The sequence below is a fragment of the Symphalangus syndactylus genome, chromosome 6 (genome assembly GCF_028878055.3).
Source record: "Symphalangus syndactylus isolate Jambi chromosome 6, NHGRI_mSymSyn1-v2.1_pri, whole genome shotgun sequence".
Taxonomy (NCBI): Eukaryota; Metazoa; Chordata; class Mammalia; order Primates; family Hylobatidae; genus Symphalangus; species Symphalangus syndactylus.
This window is the reverse complement of record NC_072428.2, coordinates 42,411,982-42,436,822: the sequence shown is the minus strand read 5'-3', so window position 1 is coordinate 42,436,822 and position 24,841 is coordinate 42,411,982. Positions and strand designations below refer to the sequence as shown.

Here is a 24,841-nt window from a genome sequence, read left to right as displayed (position 1 = left end):
CCGAGGCGAAATTAAAATGGCTAATGAAGTTTTGGGCACCCTTGTCATTGATAACATCTTATCAGGAGACAGGGTTTTGAGAGCAACTGGTCTGAACAAAATTATTAGGTGGGAATTTCCTCTTCCTAATAAGCCTGGGAGCACTATGGGAGACTGGGGTCTATTTCACCCCTGCAGTCTCGACCATAAAAGACAGGCATACCTGGTGGGGCTGTTCATAGGCCTATACCTCCAGGAGAATATTCTCTTTCTCAGGGATGTTCCTTGCAGAGAAAAAGAATTCAGCAATATTACTCCCATTTGCTTTTGAAAGAAGAGAAATATGGCTCTGTTCCGTCCAGCTCACCAGTGGTCAGAGTTTAAGGTTATCTCTCTTATTCCCTGAACAATTGCTGTTATCCTGTTCTTTTTTCAAGGTGCCCAGATTTCATATTGCTTAAACACACATGCTGTACAATTTGTGCAGTTAACACAATTATCACATGGTCCTGAGGCAACATACATCCTCCTTAGCTGACAGGATTAAGAGAATAAAGTAAAGACAGGCATAGGAAATCACAAGGATATTGACTGGGGAAGTGATAAGTGTCCATGAAATCTTTATAATTTATGTTTAGAGATTGCAGTAAAGACAGGCATAAGAAATTATAAAAGTATTAATTTGGGGAACTAATAAATGTCCATGAAATCTTCACAATCCACGTTCTTCTGCCATGGCTGCAGCTGGTCCCTCCGTTTGGGATCCCTGACTTCCCGCAACACATTGTGGGTAGGAAGGTGATCCTCCTTCATGGAAGCATCTTTCAGTAACCTTTGGTTAAGACTGACATTCCCAGAAAAGCTCTCTCCTTTGCAATTATTCTTAGACCTTCCTTGTAATGTTTTTCCCAGCCCCTTTTGCTATCTGGGTCTCTATCTTCAAGCTGCCTTATCATCATCCTCAATAAATGATTATACATCTTTCATCTCAGATGAGATAAAAGCTGATTTATATGAGGGAGTTCCCACATTCACCCTCAGGTTCCAAATTCTCTTTATCTCTGTGTTAAATTCTTTCATTTTCCTTTAGATTTCAGAGGAAGAGGTTGTAGGAAGTCACTCTTCTTTTAAGCTAAGCTCTTCCTTTTGTCCCCTTGCAGGAAAAGGATTCCTATATTCATCACCATGCATGCATTCATCCATCTTGCCAGTCATTCCCCCAACAATTAATTAGTGAGCACCTCCTATTTTGGGGAATCAGAGATGTTTAAGACACTGCCCTTGCTTTTAAGAATGTTGGAATAAGGCTAACTAATGAGCAAACCAACAATTGTAAAAGTATGTACAAAAGCGCCTAAATAGCACAGAGGAGCTGATGACTTACTATGGCATAGGGTGGTGCTTCAGTTCCCTGTTCCTATGTAACAAGCCACCCCAAAACTTCATGGTTTAAAACAACAATAATTCATGATTTTTTAGGATTCTGTAACCTGAGCTTGGCTTAGCTGGGAGACTCTCCTACTTTGTGTGTTGCCTGCTGAAGGAGAAAGTCCAAGATAGCCTCTTTAGTTGCACAGCTGTTGATTTTTCTGTTGATTTTTCTGTTGATTTCACTGGAAGAGCTGGACACTGGCCAGGCAGTTCTCACCCTCCATGTGGTATCTCCACCTGGCTTACTTGGCCTTCCTCATAGTACAGCTGTCTTGGTGTTGTCAGACTTCTTTTGGCAGATGGCTTCTAAGAACTGCTAGTTCTCCTAAGGCCTGGGCTTGGAAATCTGAGTATCACTTTAACCACATCCTATTGTCAAAGCAGGTCATAAGTCCACACTAGATTCAGTAGAGGAGACATAGATTTCACTTCTTGACGAGTGGAGTGTCATGGGTGTATGTGGAGGGAATTCATGGCAGACATCTTTGGAGAGTACCGCAGGAAGAAAGGTTAAGGAAAACATCATACAGAAGTGACTGAGTTGGCCAAGGAAAAGACTGTCCAAGCATGAACTCACCATAATGTACTGAATGTTTGTTTTCCCCCAACATTCATATATTGAAATCCTAACCTGCACTGTGATGGTATTAGGACATGTGGCCTTTGGGAAGTAATTGGGTTGTGAGGGTACAGGCTTTATGCATGGGATTATTACCCCTATGAAAGGAACCCCAGAAAGTTCTCTCACCCCTTTCCCACATGTGAAGACATGGAAGAAGTTAGCAGGCAGCAACCTGGAAGAACCTCACCAGAACCTGACCATGCTGGCCTCTCCATTCCCCAGAACTGTAAGAAATAAGTTGCTGCTGTTTATAAGCCACCTAGTCTATGGCACTTTGTTATAGCAGCCCAAACTAAAACACTCGCTTAATCTTTTGGCTATGAATAAGGACTTTCCTTCCCCACCAACTTTTACCACTCCTCATCCCCGCTGCCCAGAGAACCAAGCGTGGCTCACTCCTGGCATAAAGATAGGACATGGAGAGTAGCTATTTGAGATGTGATCAAGAGTCTATTGTCCATACTATGCCCTCTTTTGGTGAGCCTGATCCATAATTGGCCTCTCCACATTCCTGGAATTTATTTGTTTCCCTGTGTGACACACCCCAGTTAATGACAAACATTTCAATAACCTGGAGAAGAGGCCTTGTTTTCCCATCCTGCCAGATCCCTGCACTTTTCCAGAGCACTTACAGCTCTGCCTGAGTGACCCTCCACCTGGGAGCTGCCTGACCTCATTATCACCATCTGAAACAATCCCTTCTAAGTCAGCGAAGTATCTGGGAATGCATTGTTGTTCCAGAATCCAGATGCCACTTTATCTAGTCTAACGACAAATGGAATAGCACAGTTAGTTGCCCTTCATGAAACAGAGGTTAACTCAGAAATTACCAGCATAGGCTACGAACCCTACAGGACACCTTCCTCTCAGGGGTCTCAGCTGGGCAGGACATTGCTATTGTTCTTGGAATAGGCTGTTCAGAGAAGAGACAGGACCAAGTAGACTCTATATCTAGGGAGTCCAAATGCTTGTTTTTTTTTCCCCCCTAAATGTATTTTGAGAACTAAAACTTTCTGAACATTTTTGATATCAAGGCAAGGAGAAAAAAGGAAAAAAAATCAATCACAATTTTTAAACTTTTATTTTAGATTCAGGGGTACACATGTAGGTTTGTTATATAGGTAAACTTGTGTCATGGGAGCTTTTGTACACATGATTTTATCACCCCAGTACTAAGCCTGGTACCCAGTAGTTGTTATTATTATTAATTTTTGCTCTTCTGCCTTCTGCCTCCTCCCGTCCTCTACCCTCAAGTAGGCCTAATTGTCTGTTGTTCACTTCTTTGTGTTCATGAGTTCTCATCATTTAGCACCCACTTATAAGTGAGAACATGCAGTATTTGATTTTCTGTTCCTGTGTTAGTTTGTTAAGGATAATGGCCTCCAGCTCCAACCATGTTCCTGCAAAGGACATCATCTCATTCTTTTTTCATGGCTGCATAGTATTCTATGGTATAGATGTATCACATTTTCTTTAACCAGTCTACCATTGATAGGCATTTAGGCTGATTCCATGTCTTTGCTATTGTGAATAGTGCAGCCATGAACAAGGAACCACCACAAATTAAGAGGTCAGAATTCCTATCACATCCATTTTACAAAGCACAGGGAAATGAAGACACTGGCTTATGTTACACAGCCAACAATAACAGAGATCTGAATGCAGGACTCCTTGCCCTAGGTAGCTCCCCTTCCCTGGTTAGATCCTGCCAGTTGGGTAACATGTCAAGAGCTCTGGGCCTTTCCACTGCTCTGCCCAAGGATGCTTTCTCAGGCCTGGCCAGCCTCTACCCTCTCCTTTTCCTTTTCCTGACACAAACCCAGTGACGTACCCACTTTTCTTTCCTATGAAGATTCCATCACCCCCTTTAGCCCCGGTCTTCTCCCCACTAGTCTTGGATGCATTATGGGCCACAGTTTTCCCAATTCCCTTCTTCCCCTCTGCTCTCAAACAAGAACTCACATGTTTTGTGTTTTAAGGATTCCACTGCAGATGTCTCTAGGGACCAGGGGGAGGGGGAGAGGACAGAAGCAAAAGCCCTGCAGGTCTTTATCATTCTGGTCTTGGGTCTAGAGTCTCTGACCACCTCATAGATAGCTGAGGAAAGCCCTGGTAACTATCAAACATCCATTTTTATTTCAGAAGGTAGAGCTACTGTATCTGCCCTCTGTCCCCACTGTCCCCACTTTAGGGATAAACATGAGGATGCTTCTCTTCCTGAGAAAGTCTGCTCCCTGCCCAAAGACTCAAGCTGAGTGAAGCCCTTGTGATTTCTGGCCTCACCTAGGCAGTTTGACTCTCTGGAGTCTTCCAGATTGGGAATCACTAAATTTCCTGGCTTCTGCCATTCCCACCTTGTCCTCTGGAGGAACTGTCTCATGACTTGGCTCCAATCCTTTCAGACCACCAGGACCGTCACTAAGGGAATGGGCAGCTGCCCTGGCTGATTAGGTTGCTGGCCTCAGAAGGCATAACAGGACACTGCAAATTGAAGTAGGTCCCCTCAGCTGGAGCATTTACCAACGGACACACATCTCCTCAAGATTTAAAGCATTCAATTTCTGACTGCTTAAGAAAAATTCCTTAAGGGAATTTGGGTTATGAATCAACAGGGAGACTGCTGTGGATTTATTTTTCCTTTTTCTTTCTATTTTTCCCCCTAAGTGGAGAGCTGATACAATTAGGTTAGAATAGAATAGGTCATTGTCTCACCAGATGATTCTTAAGGGAAAGCAGAGATGGTGTAGCTTGAAAATCATTTGGCATCAGCCACAGCCATAGAGTAGGAGGGAGAGTCAGCATTCTCTGCAGGCTATGAAAGCCAGTTATTCATTAACACCAAGACTTGACAGTACACTGAACACCCAACATTATATTTATGCTACATAAAATAAAGTGATACAATTTTTACGACCCAATTTAAACCAATAGAGGGTATCGGTTTAATAAAGACAAGGGCAATAGAATTATCTATAGATCTACATAAAAAAAAGCTAATAAAAAGGGAACTGCACTAATTTGACAGGAAATAGATTGTATTGTCATAAAATTTGCAAAATGGAGAAAAAGTGCCTCACTCTGAATTTGTGTGAGTTAAGTTGACAGGTGCTGAGAACTGCAAAGGGAAAAAAGCAAGAAGCACACAGCAGTTTTTTCTGAATTCCCAGGCCAAGCACAAGTTTCCTTCCTTTATTTATCCTTCTGACAACAAAACAGACAATCTGCTGTGAAAAAGTTAAACATTTTAACAACTATGCAACAAACAAGCAAAGTTTCCTCGGGTTGTATAAGATTTTTCAAAGTTGAATTTCACTCCATGTGGATACTTTGCTTTACCTTCTAGATATCCATGGCAACTTACTGGAAATGCCTAATATAAATATAGAAATATCGGCTCTAGCTGCTCCCTGGACTGGTGAGAGCAGTGGGCTCAGAGCTGAGTGTGACTTCACTGAGAAAGGAAAATGTGCATGATATATGGTGGATTTCAATTTTGTGCCACCCACCACGTGTTCATGGAGCTGCTCCTAATGGTCCACCTCCACCTCGGAACTGGGTTTGGGGGGACACAGAAAAGTCTGATCTTGTCTCTGTCCTCCACAAGCTCACAGTCCTTAGGGGATGCAAATTACTTTGATGTGTTGGCATTTCTTTTAAGGGTTTGGGGTTGAAGGTAAACCCTAATGAGCTTTGTTCATTCTACCTATAGAATTTTCTCACCCATGCTCCTAGTACCAAGGCCATGGTGGTGTCAGCCCCTTAAATCTTTTTCCTCTGTTCATCAGTCAACTCCCTTGAACTACTCATCTTCCCTTCCAGCTGGAGCCCAGCCCTGGCTCAATCTAACCACTGGCTTCCATTACCGCTCCTCAGGGTACAGAGATGGACCTGGGTACATCAAGTATCTAATCCTTGTCAGACTATTGTCAAACCCTTGGCTGTTTAGTCTCTAGAGTGGTGTGCTAGTTAATTTTATGTGTCATTTGGCTAGGCCATAGTACCCAGATATTTGGTCAATATAACCAAATATTGACCAACAAAAATACCTTCTGTGCAGGTATTTTTAGATTAGATTAACATTATATCAGTAGACTTTGAATAAAGCAGACTGTGCTCCATGATGTGGGTAGGCCTCATTCAATGAGTTAAAAGCCTTCCGGGGGGTGGAGCCAAGACAGCCGAATAGGAACAGCTCTGGTCTACAGCTCCCAGCCTGAGCGACACAGAAGATGGGTGATTTCTGCATTTCCATTTGAGGTACCAGGTTCAACTCACTAGGGAGTGCCAAACAGTGGGTGCAGGACAGTCAGTGCAGTGCACTGTGCACGAGCTGAAGCAGGACGAGGTTTTGCCTCACTTGGGAAGCACATGGGGTCAGGGAGTTCCCTTTCCTAGACAAAGAAAGGGGTAACAGACGGCATCTGGAAAATTGGGTCAGTCCCATCCTAATACTGCACTTTTCCAACGGGCCTGGAAAATGGCACACCAGGAGATTGTGTCCCGCACCTGGCTCGGAGGGCCCTATGCCCACGGAGTCTCGCTGATTGCTAGCACAGCAGTCTGAGATCAAACTGCAAGGTGGCAGCGAGGCTGGGAGAGGGGCACCCGCCATTGCCCAGGCTTGCTTAGGTAAACAAAGCAGCCAGGAAGCTCAAACTGGGTGGAGCCCACCACAGCTCAAGGAGGCCTGCCTGCCTCAGTAGGCTCCACCTCTGGGGGCAGGGCACAGACAAACAAAAATTCAGCAGGAACCTCTGCAGACTTAAATGTCCCTGTCTGACTGACAGCTCTAAAGAGAGTAGTGGTTCTCCCAGCACTCAGCTGGAGATCTGAGAATGGACAGACTGCCTCCTAGAGTGGGTCCCTGAACCCCGAGCAGCCAAACTGGGAGGCACCCCCCAGTAGGGACAGAGTGACACCTCACATGGCCGGGTACTCCTCTGAGACAAAACTTCCAGAGGAATTATCAGACAACCGAATTTGTGGTCTCATGAAAATACGCTGTTCTGCAGCCACCGCTGCTGACACCTAGCCAAACAGGCTCTAGAGTGGACCTCTAGCAAACTCCAACAGACCTGCAGCTGAGGGTCCTGTCTGGTAGAAGGAAAACTAACAAACAGAAAGGACATCCACACCAAAACCCCATCTGTACGTCACCATCATCAAAGACCAAAAGTAGATAAAACCACAAAGATGGGGAAAAAACAGAGCAGAAAAACTGGAAACTCTAAAAAGCAGAGCACTTCTCCTCCTCCAAAGGAACACAGTTCCTCACCAGCAACGGAACAAAGCTGGATGGAGAATGACTTTGATGAGTTGAGAGAGGAAGGCTTCAGATGATCAAACTACTTCGAGCTACGGGAGGAAATTCAAAACAATAGCAAAGAAGTTAAAAACTTTGAAAAAAAATTAGACCAATGGATAACTAGAATAACCAATGGAGAGAAGGGCTTAAAGGAGCTGATGGAGCTGAAAGCCAAGTAACGAGAACTACACGAAGATTGCAGAAGCCTCGGTGGCCGATGCCATCAACTGGAAGAAAGGGTATTGCTGATGGAAGATGAAATGAAGCGAGAAGGGAAGTTTAGAGAAAAAAGAATAAAAAGAAATGAACAAAGCCTCCAAGAAATTTGGAACTATGTGAAAAGACCAAACCTACATCTGATTGGTGTGCCTGAAAGTGACGGGGAGAATGGAATCAAGTTGGAAAACACTCTGTAAGATATTACCCAGGAGAACTTCCCCAATCTAGCAAGGCAGGCCAACATTCACATTCAGGAAATACAGAGAACGCCACAAAGATACTCCTCAAGAAGAGCAACTCCAAGACACGTAATTGTCAGATTCACCAAAGTTGAAATGAAGGAAAAAATATTAAGGGCAGCCAGAGAGAAAGGTTGGGTTACCCACAAAGAGAAGCCCATCAGACTAACAGCTGATCTCTTGGCAGAAACTCTACAAGCCAGAAGAGAGTGGGGGCCGATATTCAACATTCTTAAAGAAAAGAATTTTCAACCCAGAATTTCATATCCAGGCAAACTAAGCTTCATAAGTGAAGGAGAAATAAAATACTTTACAGACAAGCAAACGCTGAGTGATTTTGTCACCAACAGGCCTGCCCTAAAAGAGCTCCTGAAGGAAGCACTAAACATGGAAAGGAACAACAAGTACCAGCCCCTGCAAAAACATGCCAAATTGTAAAGACCATCAAGGCTAGGAAGAAACTGCATCAACTAACGAGCAAAATAACCAACTCACATCATAATGACAGGATCAGACTGACACATAACAATACTAACTTTAAATGTAAATGGACTAAATGCTCCAATTAAAAGACACAGACTGGCAAACTGGATAAGGAGTCAAGACCCATCAGTGCGCTGTATTCAGGAAACCCATCTCACGTGCAGAGACACACATAGGCTCAAAATGAAGAGATGGAGGAAGATCTATCAAGCCAATGGAAAACAAAAAAAGGCAGGGGTTGCAATCCTAGTCTCGGATAAAACAGACTTTAAACCAACAAAGATCAAAAGAGACAAAGAAGGCCATTACATAATGGTAAAGGGATCAATTCAACAAGAAGAGCTAACTATCCTAAATATATATGCACCTAATACAGGAGCACCCAGATTCATAAAGCAAGTCCTCAGTGACCTACAAAGAGTCTTAGACTCTCACACAATAATAATGGGAGACTTTAACACCCCACTGTCAACATTAGACAGATCAACGAGACAGAAAGTTAACAAGGATATCCAGGAATTGAACTCAGCTCTGCACAAAGTGGACCTAATAGACATCTACAGAACTCTCCACCCCAAATCAACAGAATATACATTTTTTTCAGCACCACACCACACCTACTGCAAAATTGACCACATAGTTGGAAGTAAAGCTCTCCTCAGCAAATGTAAAAGAACAGAAATTATAACAAACTGTCTCTCAGACCACAGTGCAATCAAACTAGAACTCAGGATTAAGAAACTCACTCAAAACCGCTCAACTACATGGAAACTGAACAACCTGCTCCTGAATGACTACTGGGTACATAATGAAATGAAGGCAGAAATAAAGATGTTCTTTGAAACCAATGAGAACAAAGACACAACATACCAGAATCTCTGGGACACATTCAAAGCAGTGTGTAGAGGGAAATTTATAACACTAAATGCCCACAAGAGAAAGCAGGAAAGATCCAAAATTGACACCCTAACATCACAATTAAAAGAACTAGAGAAGCAAGAGCAAACACATTCAAAAGCTAGCAGAAGGCAAGAAATAACTAAAATCAGAGCAGAACTGAAGGAAATACAGACGCAAAAAACCCTTCAAAAAATTAATGAATCCAGGAGCTGGTTTTTTGAAAAAATCAATAAAATTGATAGACCGCTAGCAAGACTAATAAAGAAGAAAACAGAGAAGAATCAAATAGATGTAATAAAAAAAGGAAAAGGGGATATCACCACCGATCCCACACAAATACAATCTACCATCAGAGAATACTACAAACACCTCTATGCAAATAAACTAGAAAATTTAGAAGAAATGGATAAATTCCTCGACAAATACACCCTCCCAAGACTAAACCAGGAAGAAGTGGAATCTATTAATAGAACAATAACAGGCTCTGAAATTGTGGCAATAATCAATAGCTTACCAACCAAAAAGAGTCCAGGACCTGATGGATTCACATCCGAATTCTCCCAGAGGTACAAGGAGGAACTGGTACCATTCCTTCTGAAACTATTCCAATTGATAGAAAAAGAGGGAATCCTCCCTAACACATTTTATGCAGCCAGCATTGTCCTGATACCAAAGCCTGGAAGAGACATAACCAAAAAAGAGAATTTCAGGCCAATATCCTTGATGAACATTGATGCAAAAATCCTCAATAAAATACTGGCAAACCGAATCCAGCAGCATATCAAAAAGCTTATCCACCATGACCAAGTGGGCTTCATACCTGGGATGCAAGGCTGGTTCCACATACACAAATCAATAAATGTAATCCAGCATATAAACAGAACCAAAGACAAAAACCACATGATTATCTCAATAGATGCAGAAAAGGCCTTTGACAAAATTCAACAACCCTTCATGCTAAAAACTCTCAATAAATTAGGTATTGATGGGACGTATCTCAAAATAATAAGAGCTATCTATGACAAACCCACAGCCAATATCATACTGAATGGGCAAAAACTGGAAGCATTCCCTTTGAAAACTGGCACAAGACAGGGATGCCCTCTCTCACCACTCCTATTCAACATAGTGCTGGAAATTCTGGCCAGGGCAATCAGGCAGGAGAAGGAAATAGAGTATTCAATTAGGAAAAGAGGAAGTCAAATTGTCCCTGTTTGCAGATGACATGATTGTATATCTAGAAAACCCCATTGTCTCAGCCCAAAATCTCCTTAAGCTGATTAGCAACTTCAGCAAAGTCTCAGGATACAAAATCAATGTACAAAAATCACAAGCATTCTTGTACACCAGTCACAGACAAACAGAGAGCCAAATCATGAGTGAACTCCCATTCACAATTGCTTCAAAGAGAATAAAATACCTAGGAATCCAACTTACAAGGGACGTGAAGGACCTCTTCAAGGAGAACTACAAACCACTGCTCAATGAAATAAAAGAGGATACAAACAAATGGAAGAACATTCCATGCTCACAGGTTGGAAGAATCAATATCATGAAAATGGCCATACTGCCCAAGGTAATTTATAGATTCAATGCCATCCCCATCAAGCTACCAATGACTTTCTTCACAGAATTGGAAAAAACTACTTTAAAGTTCATATGGAACCAAAAAAGAGCCCGCATCACCAAGTCAATCCTAAGCCAAAAGAACAAAGCAGGAGGCATCATGCTACCTGACTTCAAACTATACTACAAGGCTACGGTAACCAAATAGCATGGTACTGGTACCACAACAGAGACATAGATCAATGGAACAGAACAGAGCCCTCAGAAATGATGCTGCATATCTACAACCATCTGATCTTTGACAAACCTGACAAAAACAAGAAATGGGGAAAGGATTCCCTATTTAATAAATGGTGCTGGGAAAACTGGCTAGCCATATGTAGAAAGCTGAAACTGGATCCCTTCCTTACACCTTATACAACAATTAATTCAAGATGGATTAAAGACTTAAATGTTAGACCTAAGACCATTAACATCCTACAAGAAAACCTAGGCAATACCATTCAGGACATAGGCGTGGGCAAGGACTTCATGTCTAAAACACCAAAAGCAATGGCAACAAAAGCCAAAATTGACAAATGGGATCTAATTCAGCTAAAGAGCTTCTGCACAGCAAAAGAAACTACCATCAGAGTGAACAGGCAACCTACAGAATGGGAGAAAATTTTTGCAACCTACTCATCTGACAAAGGGCTAATATCCAGAATCTACAATGAACTCAAACAAATTGACAAGAAAAAAACAACCCCATCAAAAAGTGGGCGAAGGACATGAACAGACACTTCTCAAAAAAAGACATTTATGCAGCCAAAAAACACATGAAGAAATGCTCATCATCACTGGCCATGAGAGAAATGCAAATCAAAACCACAATGAGATACCATCTCACACCAGTTAGAATGGCCATCATTAAAAAATCAGGAAACAATAGGTGCTGGAGAGGATGTGGAGAAATAGGAACACTTTTACACTGTTGGTGGGACTGTAAACTAGTTCAACCATTGTGGAAGTCAGTGTGGCGATTCCTCAGGGATCTAGAACTAGAAATACCATTTGACCCAGCCATCCCATTACTGGGTATATACCCAAAGGACTATAAATCATGCTGCTATAAAGACACATGCACACGTATGTTTATTGTGGCACTATTCACAATAGCAAAGACTTGGAACCAACCCAAATGTCCAGCAACGATAGACTGGATTAAGAAAATGTGGCACATATACACCATGGAATACTATGCAGCCATAAAAAATGATGAGTTCATGTCCTTTGTAGGGACATGGATGAAACTGGAAACCATCATTCTCAGTAAACTATCGCAAGGACAAAAAACCAAACACCACATGTTCTCACTCATAGGTGGGAAGTGAACAATGGGAACACATGGACTCAGGAAGGGGAACATCACGCTCCGGGGACTGTTGTGAGGTGGGGGGAGGGGGGAGGGACAGCATTAGGAGATATACCTAATGCTAAATGATGAGTTAATGGGTGCAGCAAACCAACATGGCACATGGATACATATGTAACAAACCTGCACATTGTGCACATGTACTCTAAAACCTAAAGTATCATAAAAAAAAAAGTACTACTTAAATTAGTTAAAAAAAAAAAAAAAAAGCCTTCCTATGAAAAGACTGACCTCCCCTGTAAGAAGAGGGAATTCTGCCAGAAGACAGCCTTTGGACTCAAACTGCAACTCTTCCCTGTCTCCAGCTGCTGGACTACCCTAAAGATTTTGGACTTGCCAGGCCTCCACGACTGCATGAGCCAATTCCTTAAAAATAATCTTTCTCTGTCTCTTTAGTTTGATTTGTCTGAAAAACCCGTCTAAGAAGAGTGGCATTCAATCTCTGCTCCTCAGAACTCCAGGGCTTCTCCGAGGAGCTTCGGGGAGTCCTGCAGGGAGGGAGGGGAAAGAAGCAGACAGGAGGCTGAGCAGGCTGGGTCAGGCCTTCTCCCTACTACAAAGTAGCTCCACTTCCATCTGTTTTATATATTGATGCTACATAAACACTATCAAATCCATCTAAGTCTCAAGAAGGATGGAGGCTGAGAAGTGATCATTCGATCTGACCACTGGGGAATCTCTAGTGGCCTTTGCTTGGTTTCAGAAAAAGCCTGGGGGCAGAACCGGCTTAAATGTGATGAGGGAGGTGAGGAAGTGAAGGTAGTTAATACGAACTTATTTTTTTCTAGAATTGAGGTAAGGAAGTAGCTTGGTGGGTGGAGAGGGAATACAGTTTAGAAAGCGTTTCATTTGAGAATTCATAAGTTTGAGGGAAGAGAGAAAGCTGCCCACGAGTTGAGAAGGAGTCACTGAAAGTATATGTGGGAAGGGCAGTTGGTGGCACAGCATCCCTGGGAAGTGGACAGGGAGGGAAGCAAGAGCCCCACCTGGCTGTGTGAACTCAGACAAGTTACTTGTCCTCTGGAACCTCCATGCCTTCATTTGTAAACTGGCGATCACAGTGCCCATTTCATTGGCTTGTAAGGATTAAATGAAATGCAGTGTGTAAAAGCAGATAACGTAGGGCCTGGTATACAAAGGGGCAGTCACGCTTTCCTTCTCTGTCAGCTTCCTGATACCGCTGTGCACTGTCTCCTGGCTTCCACATCTCTCTTTGCACCCGTGATTGGAATCAGGAAGATAAGGGTTTAAGCCAGCACTGTCCCACGTAATGACTGTTTGACTGTAGGCAGTTTATCCAATCTATCCAATCCTCAGTACTGATATGTGAAGAATGGGATTATGTTTCTACTTTAGGGTTCTTTGTAAAGTTTAAATGAGATAGTATATATAAGGCACCCACTGAACTGCCTAACTTACAGAAGATGCAGTCAAGGAAAAAATAGTTTAAGTGACTCAATAGAGGTCAAAGGCTTTATGAGCCTGATGTGAGTCAGGCAGCACCTGAATCAAAGCACAATTGTAGTTTTATGGGGTGAAGAGAAGAGAGGGGTATGTGTCCTTGTGGTTTGGCTCAGGTAGCCATTTCTTCACTAACTGCAGTAAACTTGAGCTTGGAACTGTGCCTCTTGTTCAGGATCATTGGTGCAACCCCAGAACAGTTCTTTCAAGTGCCCTTTTCTTTCTTTTTAACTTTGCAGCTTTTCTGCTAGTAAATTTACAGAGGAAGAGAAGGCAACAAAAAGAAAAAAGAGAGAGAAGGGGGAAAAGGAGAGAGGAGACAAGGGTTAATGAAAAAATACCTGGGGGCCTCAATCATGTCTGTTTTAATTATCTTACAACATTGAGTAAATGTGCTGAATGAATTAACAAATGCATATCTGGCCTAGGAGCTATCTTAGTACGCTTAACTGAGATGCAGAGTTATTCAAATAACTCTGGGTAAAAGCCCATGCTTATTTTTTAAAACAAGACACTAAAAATATATATAACCCAGGTTTCCCCAATCTCTCTACCCTACAGTCACCCTTTCTTTAAATTCCCATCCAAGATGGTTTAAGATTCCCTCCTTGCTGATTGCAGAAATTCTGGCCTATCATGGGGGTTTTCTTCAGAAACATTTTTGAGATTTCCCCAAGATGATTTTTGTTAGCCAGAAATGGGTCCTGACTATTGTGCCATCTTACTCCAAAAGGCTACCCTCTGACCTCTGGGTCATCATTTGCTACCTTCTAACTTTTCTCCAGGTTCTCTCTCTTCTCTGTGGGCACAGGTCCTTTCCTAAGATCAAGTTATCAATTTCAACAAAACTTAGTGAAAGGTTTAGTGGTAATAGCTTCAACATATAGAAAGTCCGTCTTAAATGAGGACCTGGGCATCTCAACCTCTAGCACCATAAGACCTGGCTCCTGCAGAGGCCAGCCCCTCACCCTTGGCTTCCTGTTGCTGCCCATTAGAGGCCCATCTGGCTACCTTCCCACATAAACAAGAATTCCCACAGGCATCCCATCTGTCCAAATTCAGGCCTCCAACATCCTTTGAGGCCCACCAGGAGAGGGAGTGGGAAAGCCTTTACCTGCCTCACCTACGTTTCCTCCCTGTCCTCTTCACCACCCCCACTCCTCACTGGGACAGCTATTGCCCAGAAAAACAATAGCTTGCCTCCTCCATGTGTACACATTCAAACACAGCAGAAGTGGCTTTATCTTTGCCAAACCAAACTGCTGCCTTGAAGTGTTTCTCTCTCTCAAAGAAAAAAATTAGTCTTGCTTCAAAGATGATGTATTAGTTTCCTACAGTTCTGTAACAAATGGTCACAAACTTTGTAACAAACTTGGATAACAAAAGCTTATCACTTAACAATTCTAGAGGTCACAAGTCTTAAATGCACTTCACTGGAGTAAAATTAAGGTGTTCCTTTTGGAGGCTTGAAGAGGGAAATTGTTTCCTTGCCTTTTGCAGCTTCTAAAGGCCTCCTGCATTCCTTGGTCTCCTTGTGTCTTCAAAACCAGCAGTGGCCAGTTGAGGTTCTCTCACTTCTGCGTCTGACTTTCCTGCCTCCCTCTTTCCCTTGTAAAGACTCTTGTGATGATATTGGATCCACCTGGAAAATTCAGGATGCTTTCCCCATCTCAAGATTTTGAGAATGTCTGCAAAGTTGCTTTTGCTATGTACGGTAGCATATTCACAGATTTGGGGAATTAGGACTTGGGCTTCCTGTATTTGTGGGGAAATTATTCTGCCTACCACAGATGAGTTTTCTTTTACTACTTGAGAAATACGAAAAACATTTTGAACTTTAAAATAACTTTAAAAGAGTGGTTTGGGCTGGGCACAGTGGCACACGCCTGTAATCCCAGCAGTCTGGGAGGCTGAGATGGGCAGATCACCTGAGGTCAGGAGTTTGAGACCAGCCTGGCCAACATGGCAAAACCCCATCTCTACTAAAAAATACAAAAATTAGCTGAGTGTGGTGGCAGACACCTGTAATCCCAGCTACTCGGGAGGATAAGGAAGGGAGAATTGCTTGAACCCAGGAGGCGGAAGTTGCAGTGAGCCAAGATCATGCCACGGTACTCCAGCCTGGGTGATAGAGTGAGACTCAGTCTCAAAAGAAAAAAAAAAAAAAGAATGGTTTGTTCTGAGCACATGTATAAATAATTTATAATAAGATGGAGATATTTTTGTTGTAATTCTTCATGGAAAGAGCCTGTATTTCTTTGGAAGAAATAAGGCAATATGGGATGTGGAGGAACGAGAGGGGTGGGATGGGCAATAGGGAAGTGAGAGTCCTTTATAACATTTTAATATAACAAAAGATGGATAAAGGCTCTACTTTTCAAGAAGAATACACATTGTAGTGGATATCTCTGAAAAGGTATCTGTATAGAAAGGATCAGGTGGAGCCAAGATGGCCAAATAGGAACAGCTCCAGTCCACAGCTCCCAGAGTGGGCAACACAGAAGACAGGTGATTTCTGCATTTCCATCTGAGGTACTGGGTTCATCTCATTAGGGAGTGCCAGACAGTAGGTACAGGACAGTGGCTGCAGCACACCATGCATGAGCCGAAGCAGGGCAAGGCATTGCCTCACTTGGGAAGCACAAGGGGTCAGGGAGTTCCCTTTCCTAGTCAAAGAAAGGGGTGACAGACGGCACCTGGAAAATCGGGTCACTCCCACCCTAATACTGTGCTTTTCCAATGAGCTTAAAAAATGACACACCAGGAGATCATATCCCACACCTGGCTCAGAGGGTCCTAGGCCCACGGAGTCTCCCTGATTGCTAGCACAGCAGTCTGAGATCAAACTGCAAGGTGGCAGCAAGGCTGGGGGAGGGGCGCCTACCATTGCCCAGGCTTGATTAGGTAAACAAAGCAGCCAGGAAGCTCGAACTGGGTGGAGCCCACTGCAGCTCAAGGAGGCCTGCCTGCCTCTGTAGGCTCCACCTCTGGGGGCAGAGCACAGACAAACGAAAAGACAGCATTAACCTCTGCAGACTTAAATGTCCCTGTATGACAGCTTTGAAGAGAGTAGTGGTTCTCCCAGCATGCAGCTGGAGATCTGAGAATGGGCAGACTGCCTCCTCAAGTGGGTCCCTGACCCCCGAGCAGCCTAACTGGGAGGCACCACCCAGTAGGGACAGACTGACACCTCACACAGCCGGGTACTCCTCTGAGACAAAACTTCCAGAGGAACGATCAGGCAGCAGCATTTGCGGTTCACCAATATCCACTGTTCTACAGCCACTGCTGTTCTGCAGCTACTGATGCTGATACCCAGGCAAACAGCGTCTGGAGTGGACCTCTAGCAAACTCCAACAGACCTGCAGCTGAGGGTCCTCTCTGTTAGAAGGAAAACTAACAAACAGAAAGGACATCCACACCAAAACCCCATCTGTACGTCACCATCATCAAAGACCAAAAGTAGATAAAACCACAAAGATGGGGAAAAACAGAGCAGAAAAACTGGAAACCCTAAAAAGTAGAGCGCCTCCCCTCCTCCAAAGGAATGCAGCTCCTCACCAGCAATGGAACACAGCTGGACGGAGAATGACTTTGACGAGTTGAGAGAAGAAGGCTTCAGATGATCAAACTACTCTGAGCTACAGGAAGAAATTCAAACCAATGGAAAAGAAGTTTAAAAACTATGAAAAAAAATTAGACAAATGGATAACTAGAATAACCAATGCAGAGAAGTCCTTAAAGGACCTGATGGAGCTGAAAGCCAAGGCTCAAGAATTACGTGAAGAATGCAGAAGCCTCAGGAGCTGATGCGATCAGCTGGAAGAAAGCGTATCAGTGATGGAAGATGAAATGAATGAAATGAAGCGAGAAGGGAAGTTTAAAGAAAAAAATAAAAAGATATGGGACTACGTGAAAGGACCAAATCTACGTCTGACTGGTGTACCTGAAAGTGACAGGGAGAATGGAACCAAGTTGGAAAACACTCTGCAGGATATTATCCAGGAGAACTTCCCCAATCTAGCAAGGCAGGCCAACATTCAGATTCAGGAAATACAGAGAATGCTACAAAGATACTCCTCGAGAAGAGCAACTCCAACACACATAATTGTCAGATTCACCAAAGTTGAAATAAAGGAAAAAATGTTAAGGGTGGCCAGAGAGAAAGGTCAGGTTACCCACAAAGGGAAGCCCATCAGACTAACCACTGATCTCTGGGCAGAAACTCTACAAGCCAGAAGAGAGTGGGGGCTGATATTCAACATTCTTAAAGAAAAGAATTTTCAACCAAGAATTTCATATCCAGCCAAACTAAGCTTCATAAGTGAAGGAGAAATAAAATAGTTTACAGACAAGCAAATGCTGAGAGATTTTGTCACCACCAGGCCTGCCCTAAAAGAGCTCCTGAAGGAAACACTAAACATGGAAAGGAACAACTGGTACCAGCCACTGCAAAAACATGCCAAAATGTAAAGACCATCGAGGCTAGGAAGAAACTGCATCAACTAACGAGAAAAATAACCAGCTAACATCATAATGACACCAAATTCACACATAACAATATTAACTTTAAAGGTAAATGGGATAAATGCTCCAATTAAAAGACATAGACTGGAACATTGGATAAAGAGTCAAGATCCACCAATGTGCTGTATTCAGGAAACCTATTTCATGTGCAGAGACACACATAGGTTCAAAATAAAGGGATGGAGGAAGATCTACCAAGCAAATGGAAAAAAAAAAAGGCAGGGGTTGCAATCCTAGTCTCTGATAAAACAGACTTTAAACCAACAAAGATCAAAAGAGACAAAGAAGGCCATTACATAATGGTGAAGGATCAATTCAACAAGAAGAGCTAACTATCCTAAATATATATGCACCCAATACAGGAGCACTCAGATTCATAAAGCAAGTCCTGAGTGACCTACAAAGAGACTTAGACTCCCACACAATAATAACGGGAGACTTTAAAACCCCACTGTCAACATTAGAGAGATCAACAAGACAGAAAGTTAACAAGGATATCTAGGAATTGAACTCAGCTCTGCACAAAGTGGACCTAATAGACATCTACAGAACTCTCCACCCCAAATCAACAGAATATACATTTTTTTCAGCACCACACCACACCTATTCCAAAATTGACCAGATAGTTGGAAGTAAAGCTCTCCTCCACAAATGTAAAATAACAGACCACAGTGCAATCCAGCTAGAACTCAGGATTAAGAAACTCACTCAAAACCGCTCAACTACATGGAAACTGAACAACCTGCTCCTGAATGACTACTGGGTACATAATGAAATGAAGGCAGAAATAAAGATGTTCTTTGAAACCAATGAGAACAAAGACACAATATACCAGAATCTCTGGGACACATTCAAAGCAGTGTGTAGAGGGAAATTTATAGCACTAAATGCCCAGGAGAGAAAGCAGGAAAGATCCAAAATTGACACCCTAACATCACAATTAAAAGAACTAGAAAAGCAAGAGCAAAAAAATTCAAAAGCTAGCAGAAGGCAAGAAATAACTAAAATCAGAGCAGAACTGAAGGAAATAGAGACACAAAAAACCCTTCAAAAAATTAATGAATCCAGGAGCTGGTTTTTTGAAAAGATCAACAAAATTGATAGACCACTAGCAAGACTAATAAAGAAGAAAAGAGAGGAGAATGAAATAGATGCAATAAAAAATGAAAAAGGGGAAATCACCACCGATCCCACGGAAATACAAACTACCATCAGAGAATACTACAAACACCTTTACACAAATAAACTAGAAAATCTAGAAGAAATGGAAAAATTCCTGGACACATACACCCTCCCAAGACTAAACCAGGAAGAAGTTGAATCTCTGAATAGACCAATAACAGGCTCTGAAATTGTGGCAATAATCAATAGCTTACAAACCAAAAAAAGTCCAGGACCTGATGGATTCACAGCCGAATTCTACCAGAGGTACAAGGAGAAGCTGGTACCATTCCTTCTGAAACTATTCCAATCAACAGAAAAAGAGGGAATCCTCCCTAACTCATTTTATGAGGCCAGCATCATCCTGATACCAACGCCTGGCAGAGACACAACCAAAAAAGAGAATTTCAGGCCAATATCCTTGATGAACATTGATGCAAAAATCCTCAATAAAACACTGGCAAACCAAATCCAGCAGCACATCAGAAAGCTTATCCACCATGATCAAGTGGGCTTCATCCCTGGGATGCAAGGCTGGTTCAACATATGCAAATCAATAAAGGTAATCCAGCATATAAACAGAACCAAAGACAAAAACCAGATGATTATCTCAATAGATGTAGAAAAGGCCTTTGACAAAATTCAACAACCCTTCATGCTAAAAACTCTCAATAAATTAGGTATTGATGGGACATATCTCAAAATAATAAGAGCTATCTATGACAAACCCACAGCCAATATCATACTGAATGGGCGAAAACTGGAAGCATTCCCTTTGAAAACTGGCACAAGACAGGGATGCCCTCTCTCACCACTCCTATTCAACATAGTGTTGGAATTTCTGGCCTGGGCAATTACGCAGGAGAAGGAAATAAAGTGTATTCAATTAGGAAAAGAGGAAGTCAAATTGTCCCTGTTTGCAGATGACATTATTGTATATCTAGAAAACCCCATTGTCTCAGCCCAAAATCTCCTTAAGCTGATTAGCAACTTCAGCAAAGTCTCAGGATACAAAATCAATGTACAAAAATCACGAGCATTATTGTACACCAATCACAGACAAACAGAGAGCCAAATCATGAGTGAACTCCCATTCATAATTGCTTCAAAGAGAATAAAATACCCAGGAATCCAACTTACAAGGGACGTGAAGGACCTCTTCAAGGAGAACTACAAACCACTGCTCAGTGAAATAAAAGAGGATACAAACAAATGGAAGAACATTCCATGCTCATGGGTAGGAAGAATCAATATCGTGAAAATGGCCATACTGCCCAAGGTAATTTATAGATTCAATGCCATCCCCATCAAGCTACCAATGACTTTCTTCACAGAATTGGAAGAAACTACTTTAAAGTTCATATGGAACCAAAAAAGAGCCCGCATCACCAAGTCAATCCTAAGCCAAAAGAACAAAGCTGGAGGCATCATGCTACCTGACTTCAAATTATACTGCAAGGCTACAGTAACCAAAACAGCATGCTACTGGTACCAAAACAGAGATATAGATCAATGAAACAGAACAGAGCCCTCAGAAATGATGCTGCATATCTACAACCATCTGATCTTTGACAAACCTGACAAAAACAAGAAATGGGGAAAGGATTCCCTATTTAATAAATGGTGCTGGGAAAACTGGCTAGCCATATGTAGAAAGCTGAAACTGGATCCCTTCCTTACACCTTATATAAAAATTAATTCAAGATGGATTAAAAACTAACATGTTAGACCTAAAACCATAAAAACCCTAGAAGAAAACCTAGGCAATACCATTCAGTACATAGGCATGGGCAAGGCTTCATGTCTAAAACACCAAAAGCAATGGCAACAAAAGCCAAAATTGACAAATGGGATCTAATTAAACTAAAGAGCTTCTGCACAGCAAAAGAAACTACCATCAGAGTGAACAGGCAACCTACACAATGGGAGAAAATTTTCGCAATCTGCTCATCTAAGAAAGGGCAAATATCAAGAATCTACAATGAACTCAAACAAATTGACGGGAAAAAAACAAACAACCCCATCAAAAAGTGGGCAAAGGACATGAACAGACACTTCTCAAAAGAAGACATTTATGCAGCCAAAAAACACATGAAAAAATGCTCATCATCACTGGCCATCAGAGAAATGCAAATCAAAACCACAGTGAGATACCATCTCACACCAGTTAGAATGGCCATCACTAAAAAGTCAGGAAACAACAGGTGCTTGAGAGGATGTGGAGAAATAGGAACACTTTTACACTGTTGGTGGGACTGTAAACTAGTTCAACCATCGTGGAAGTCAGTGTGGCCATTCCTCAGGGATCTAGAACTAGAAATACCATTTGACCCAGCCATCCCATTACTGGGTGTATGCCGAAAAGATTATAAATCATGCTGCTATAAAAACACATGCACACATATGTTTATTGCAGCACTATTCACAATAGCAAAGAATTGGAACCAACCCAAATGTCCAACAACGAGAGACCGGATTAAGAAAATGTGGCACATATACACCATGGAATACTATGCAGCCATAAAAAATGAGTTCATGTCCTTTGTAGGGACATGGATGAAACTGGAAACCATCATTCTCAGCAAACTGTCGCAAGGATGAAAAACCAAACACTGCATGTTCTGACTCATAGGTGGGAATCGAACAGTGGGAATACATGGACACAGGAAGGGAAACCTCGCACACCGGGGCCTGTTGTGGGGTGGGGGGAGAGGGGAGGGATAGCATTAGAAGATATACCTAATGCTAAATGATGAGTTAATGGGTGCAGCACACCAACATGGCACATGTATACATATGTAACAAACCTGCACATTGTGCACATGTACCCTAAAACTTAAAGTATAATAATAATAAGATTAAAAAAAAAAACCCACAAAAGATGGTCACTATAGTGTGTTCTGCAGATAGCGAAGCCTGTGGAGGACCCTTTATTTACAGAAGAGGGTAATAGTGTCGATATGTAAACTTGAGAGTGGGTACAGGGGTTGAGTTACTTAACAGGGGAGATAGAAATTTGAGATTCTCAAAGGAAAATTTAAGATGAGAGGATATAAGAACTGAGTACTGCTAGGAAAGGGGGAGGGAAAGAAATAATATAACCAAACTAAAGCAGACAAAAAATTAAACTTATGGCTAGAATGGGCAATGGGCATGTGAGATATGGGGACACCCTCATTCATTTTGGGGGGTCTTCATTCAAGTTCACCTTGCTCACTAATGTCATAGGGGAGAATGAGATAGGAGGAGATGAAAAAAAATGCAGACTTCTACCCCAGGGCAGTACGTGGTAAAAGGAGTGGTACTTGTAGGGTTCAGGGCAAGAGACAAACTGCATTTGGGTTGCATTCGACATAGGAGTTAACTGTGGTTCCTCCCATTATACATAGCACCAAACTCCTTGTCTGGTTTACGTGAGTGGTCTTGCATCATCTGGCTGCTGCCATCTCTCTGGCACCCTTCTAAGCACTCTTTCCCCTCACTACATCCACCCACTATCTCCTCTAAAGTCCTTGAAGGGCCCAACATGGTCCTAATTTTCACTTGTTTATTTGTTTTTACATCCCTCTCTACAACTAATCTGTAAACTCAGCAAACTTATGCATACTTTTTTAAATCACAACATAGCTCCTAACCTTGAACCTGGAACATAGACAAGTGTGTGGGATTTTGTTGAATGAATGAATAAGTCATCATCTTTGGCTTATTCTCTTTAATTTCATTTTTTCAGCTTATCTCTAAGTCCCAATTCATTCTTCCTCACTCATTTCAGATGCCTCTTCCTGTCCATATCACTTGCTTCTGCCTAAAGTGGGTGCAGAAGATAATGAGACGGATTCGACCGCGGTGAACAGACAGGCACACAAGGTGGAGCAGGCCCTGGTGATAAGCCCCAAATCAAGTGAGAGGAAGTATGAGGAACCAGATTGGAAGATGGAGTCCAGTGCCCAGAGATCATGGTCCAGGCAGGTAGTGTGACCATGTGCTGCTGTACAAGAGGGAACCAGAGGGTTTTCTGACAGGTGTTGGGATCAATGAGATAATGGAAGGAAGGTAGATATATGGGGGACTCGAGGTTTAGGACTGAAACCAGAGCATGAGTGTCTGTGTGTGGATATATGTATGCTGGTTTGGGGGCATCCTGCCTAACCTCTCAGAGCCTTGCTTTATACATCAGTTAACTGGGAATGAAAATATCTGTTTGGTAGGGTTGCTGGGAGGATTAATTGTGATGTTGCATGCTAATGTCTGGCACATAGTTGGCACTCAAAACTATTGGTGTCCCATTCTTCAAACTTAGCTGACATCTCTTTCAGGCACCCCTCAATCGTATGTAATCTTGGCTCTCCTCAACACCCACATAGAGTTGTTGGTACCTCTCTCTAATGGCATTTGCATTTTCTGCATTTTATTAAGAGTGTCATTTCCCTTGTTCTATCTCCCTGTTTAGATTTTAAGCTCTTGAAGGCAAAGCCTAAATTGTCTTTATCTTAGCAGCCTCCACAGAAGGTGCTACGCAACTGGTACAGTGACTTGCAGCTGTGCTCAGAGTATTTAATAAGCATTTGTTGAATGTAATTGAAATGTTGAAAACAACCTGATCCCATTGTCATTCTGAAAAATATCAGTCTTAAGAGCCAGACTATCATGCATTATTCATGAGAGAATCACCCTCAACGTTCTTGTTTCCTGGTCTACCATTAGAGGAGGAGGCAGGTCAGTGGTGTGGACAGAAGATCTGATCTCTCTCTCCATTAGCTCACCCCAGGCCCAGTGAGATTAGTTTGGCATTGCCAATCACAGAACCAGAGTCCTTGCAGTTCTCTCTCACAGAAGCTCTGATGGGAATATTGGTCTTTTAATACAATGCCAGCTTCAAATATATTATTTTTTCACATTTTTAGTTGTTTTAAAAAGGTAAAACTCTAACACTAAGTGCAGTCCCAGAGGAGAGATATCATTTAGTGAAAGGAGGCATACCTTTGGCATTAAAACAAATGTTTGGGGAAAGGAGGTAAAGAAAATCTGGATATGACCGTAGTTGGATCCTCCATGAGATGGCACACACAGAGCCTTCCTTTATTTTTATTTCCTAATTTGATAAAAAGTTTGAGGTTTTATGCTGTCATAGAGTGGGTGGGCCTCTGATATTTATGTGGCTGATTTCATGTACTTTGACAGTTGCAGCCCAATTCTGACAGTTGGAAAACCATCTCCCACCTGTCAGCACACTGGGATGTTGATGTTGTGTTGGTGTGTTCTGGGAGCATCCTGAAGCTACACTTAGAGACCCAAGGATTCTCAGTCCTTTTAGAATTCAAAGCATACTTAGTTTGAATCGATTCACTCACAAAATTACACGTTTCTGGAAGGACTAAACAATCAACTAGAGACATTTTGAGTTGAGTTGTAGGAAAACACACAGTCTCTTTGCTCACACATTATTTTTGCTACATTTCCAGCAGACCCTCACCAATCAAGGCACCTTATCTTTGCAGATGCCACTTCTTCTCCTTGGGATGTTTCCCATCCCA

The 24,841-nt window shown here is 42.3% G+C and overlaps 1 long non-coding RNA gene across 1 annotated transcript in view; it reads left to right on the top strand.

Moving 5' to 3' along the window:
• LOC134736942 (uncharacterized) overlaps positions 1–23,265 on the top strand; it is a 61,842-nt gene extending 38,577 nt beyond the window's left edge. The window contains exon 3 of the long non-coding RNA XR_010121448.1: positions 23,080–23,265. This is a non-coding gene — a long non-coding RNA (uncharacterized lncRNA). The remainder of the gene's footprint in view (positions 1–23,079) is intronic.
• Positions 23,266–24,841: the final 1,576 nt, after the last annotated feature.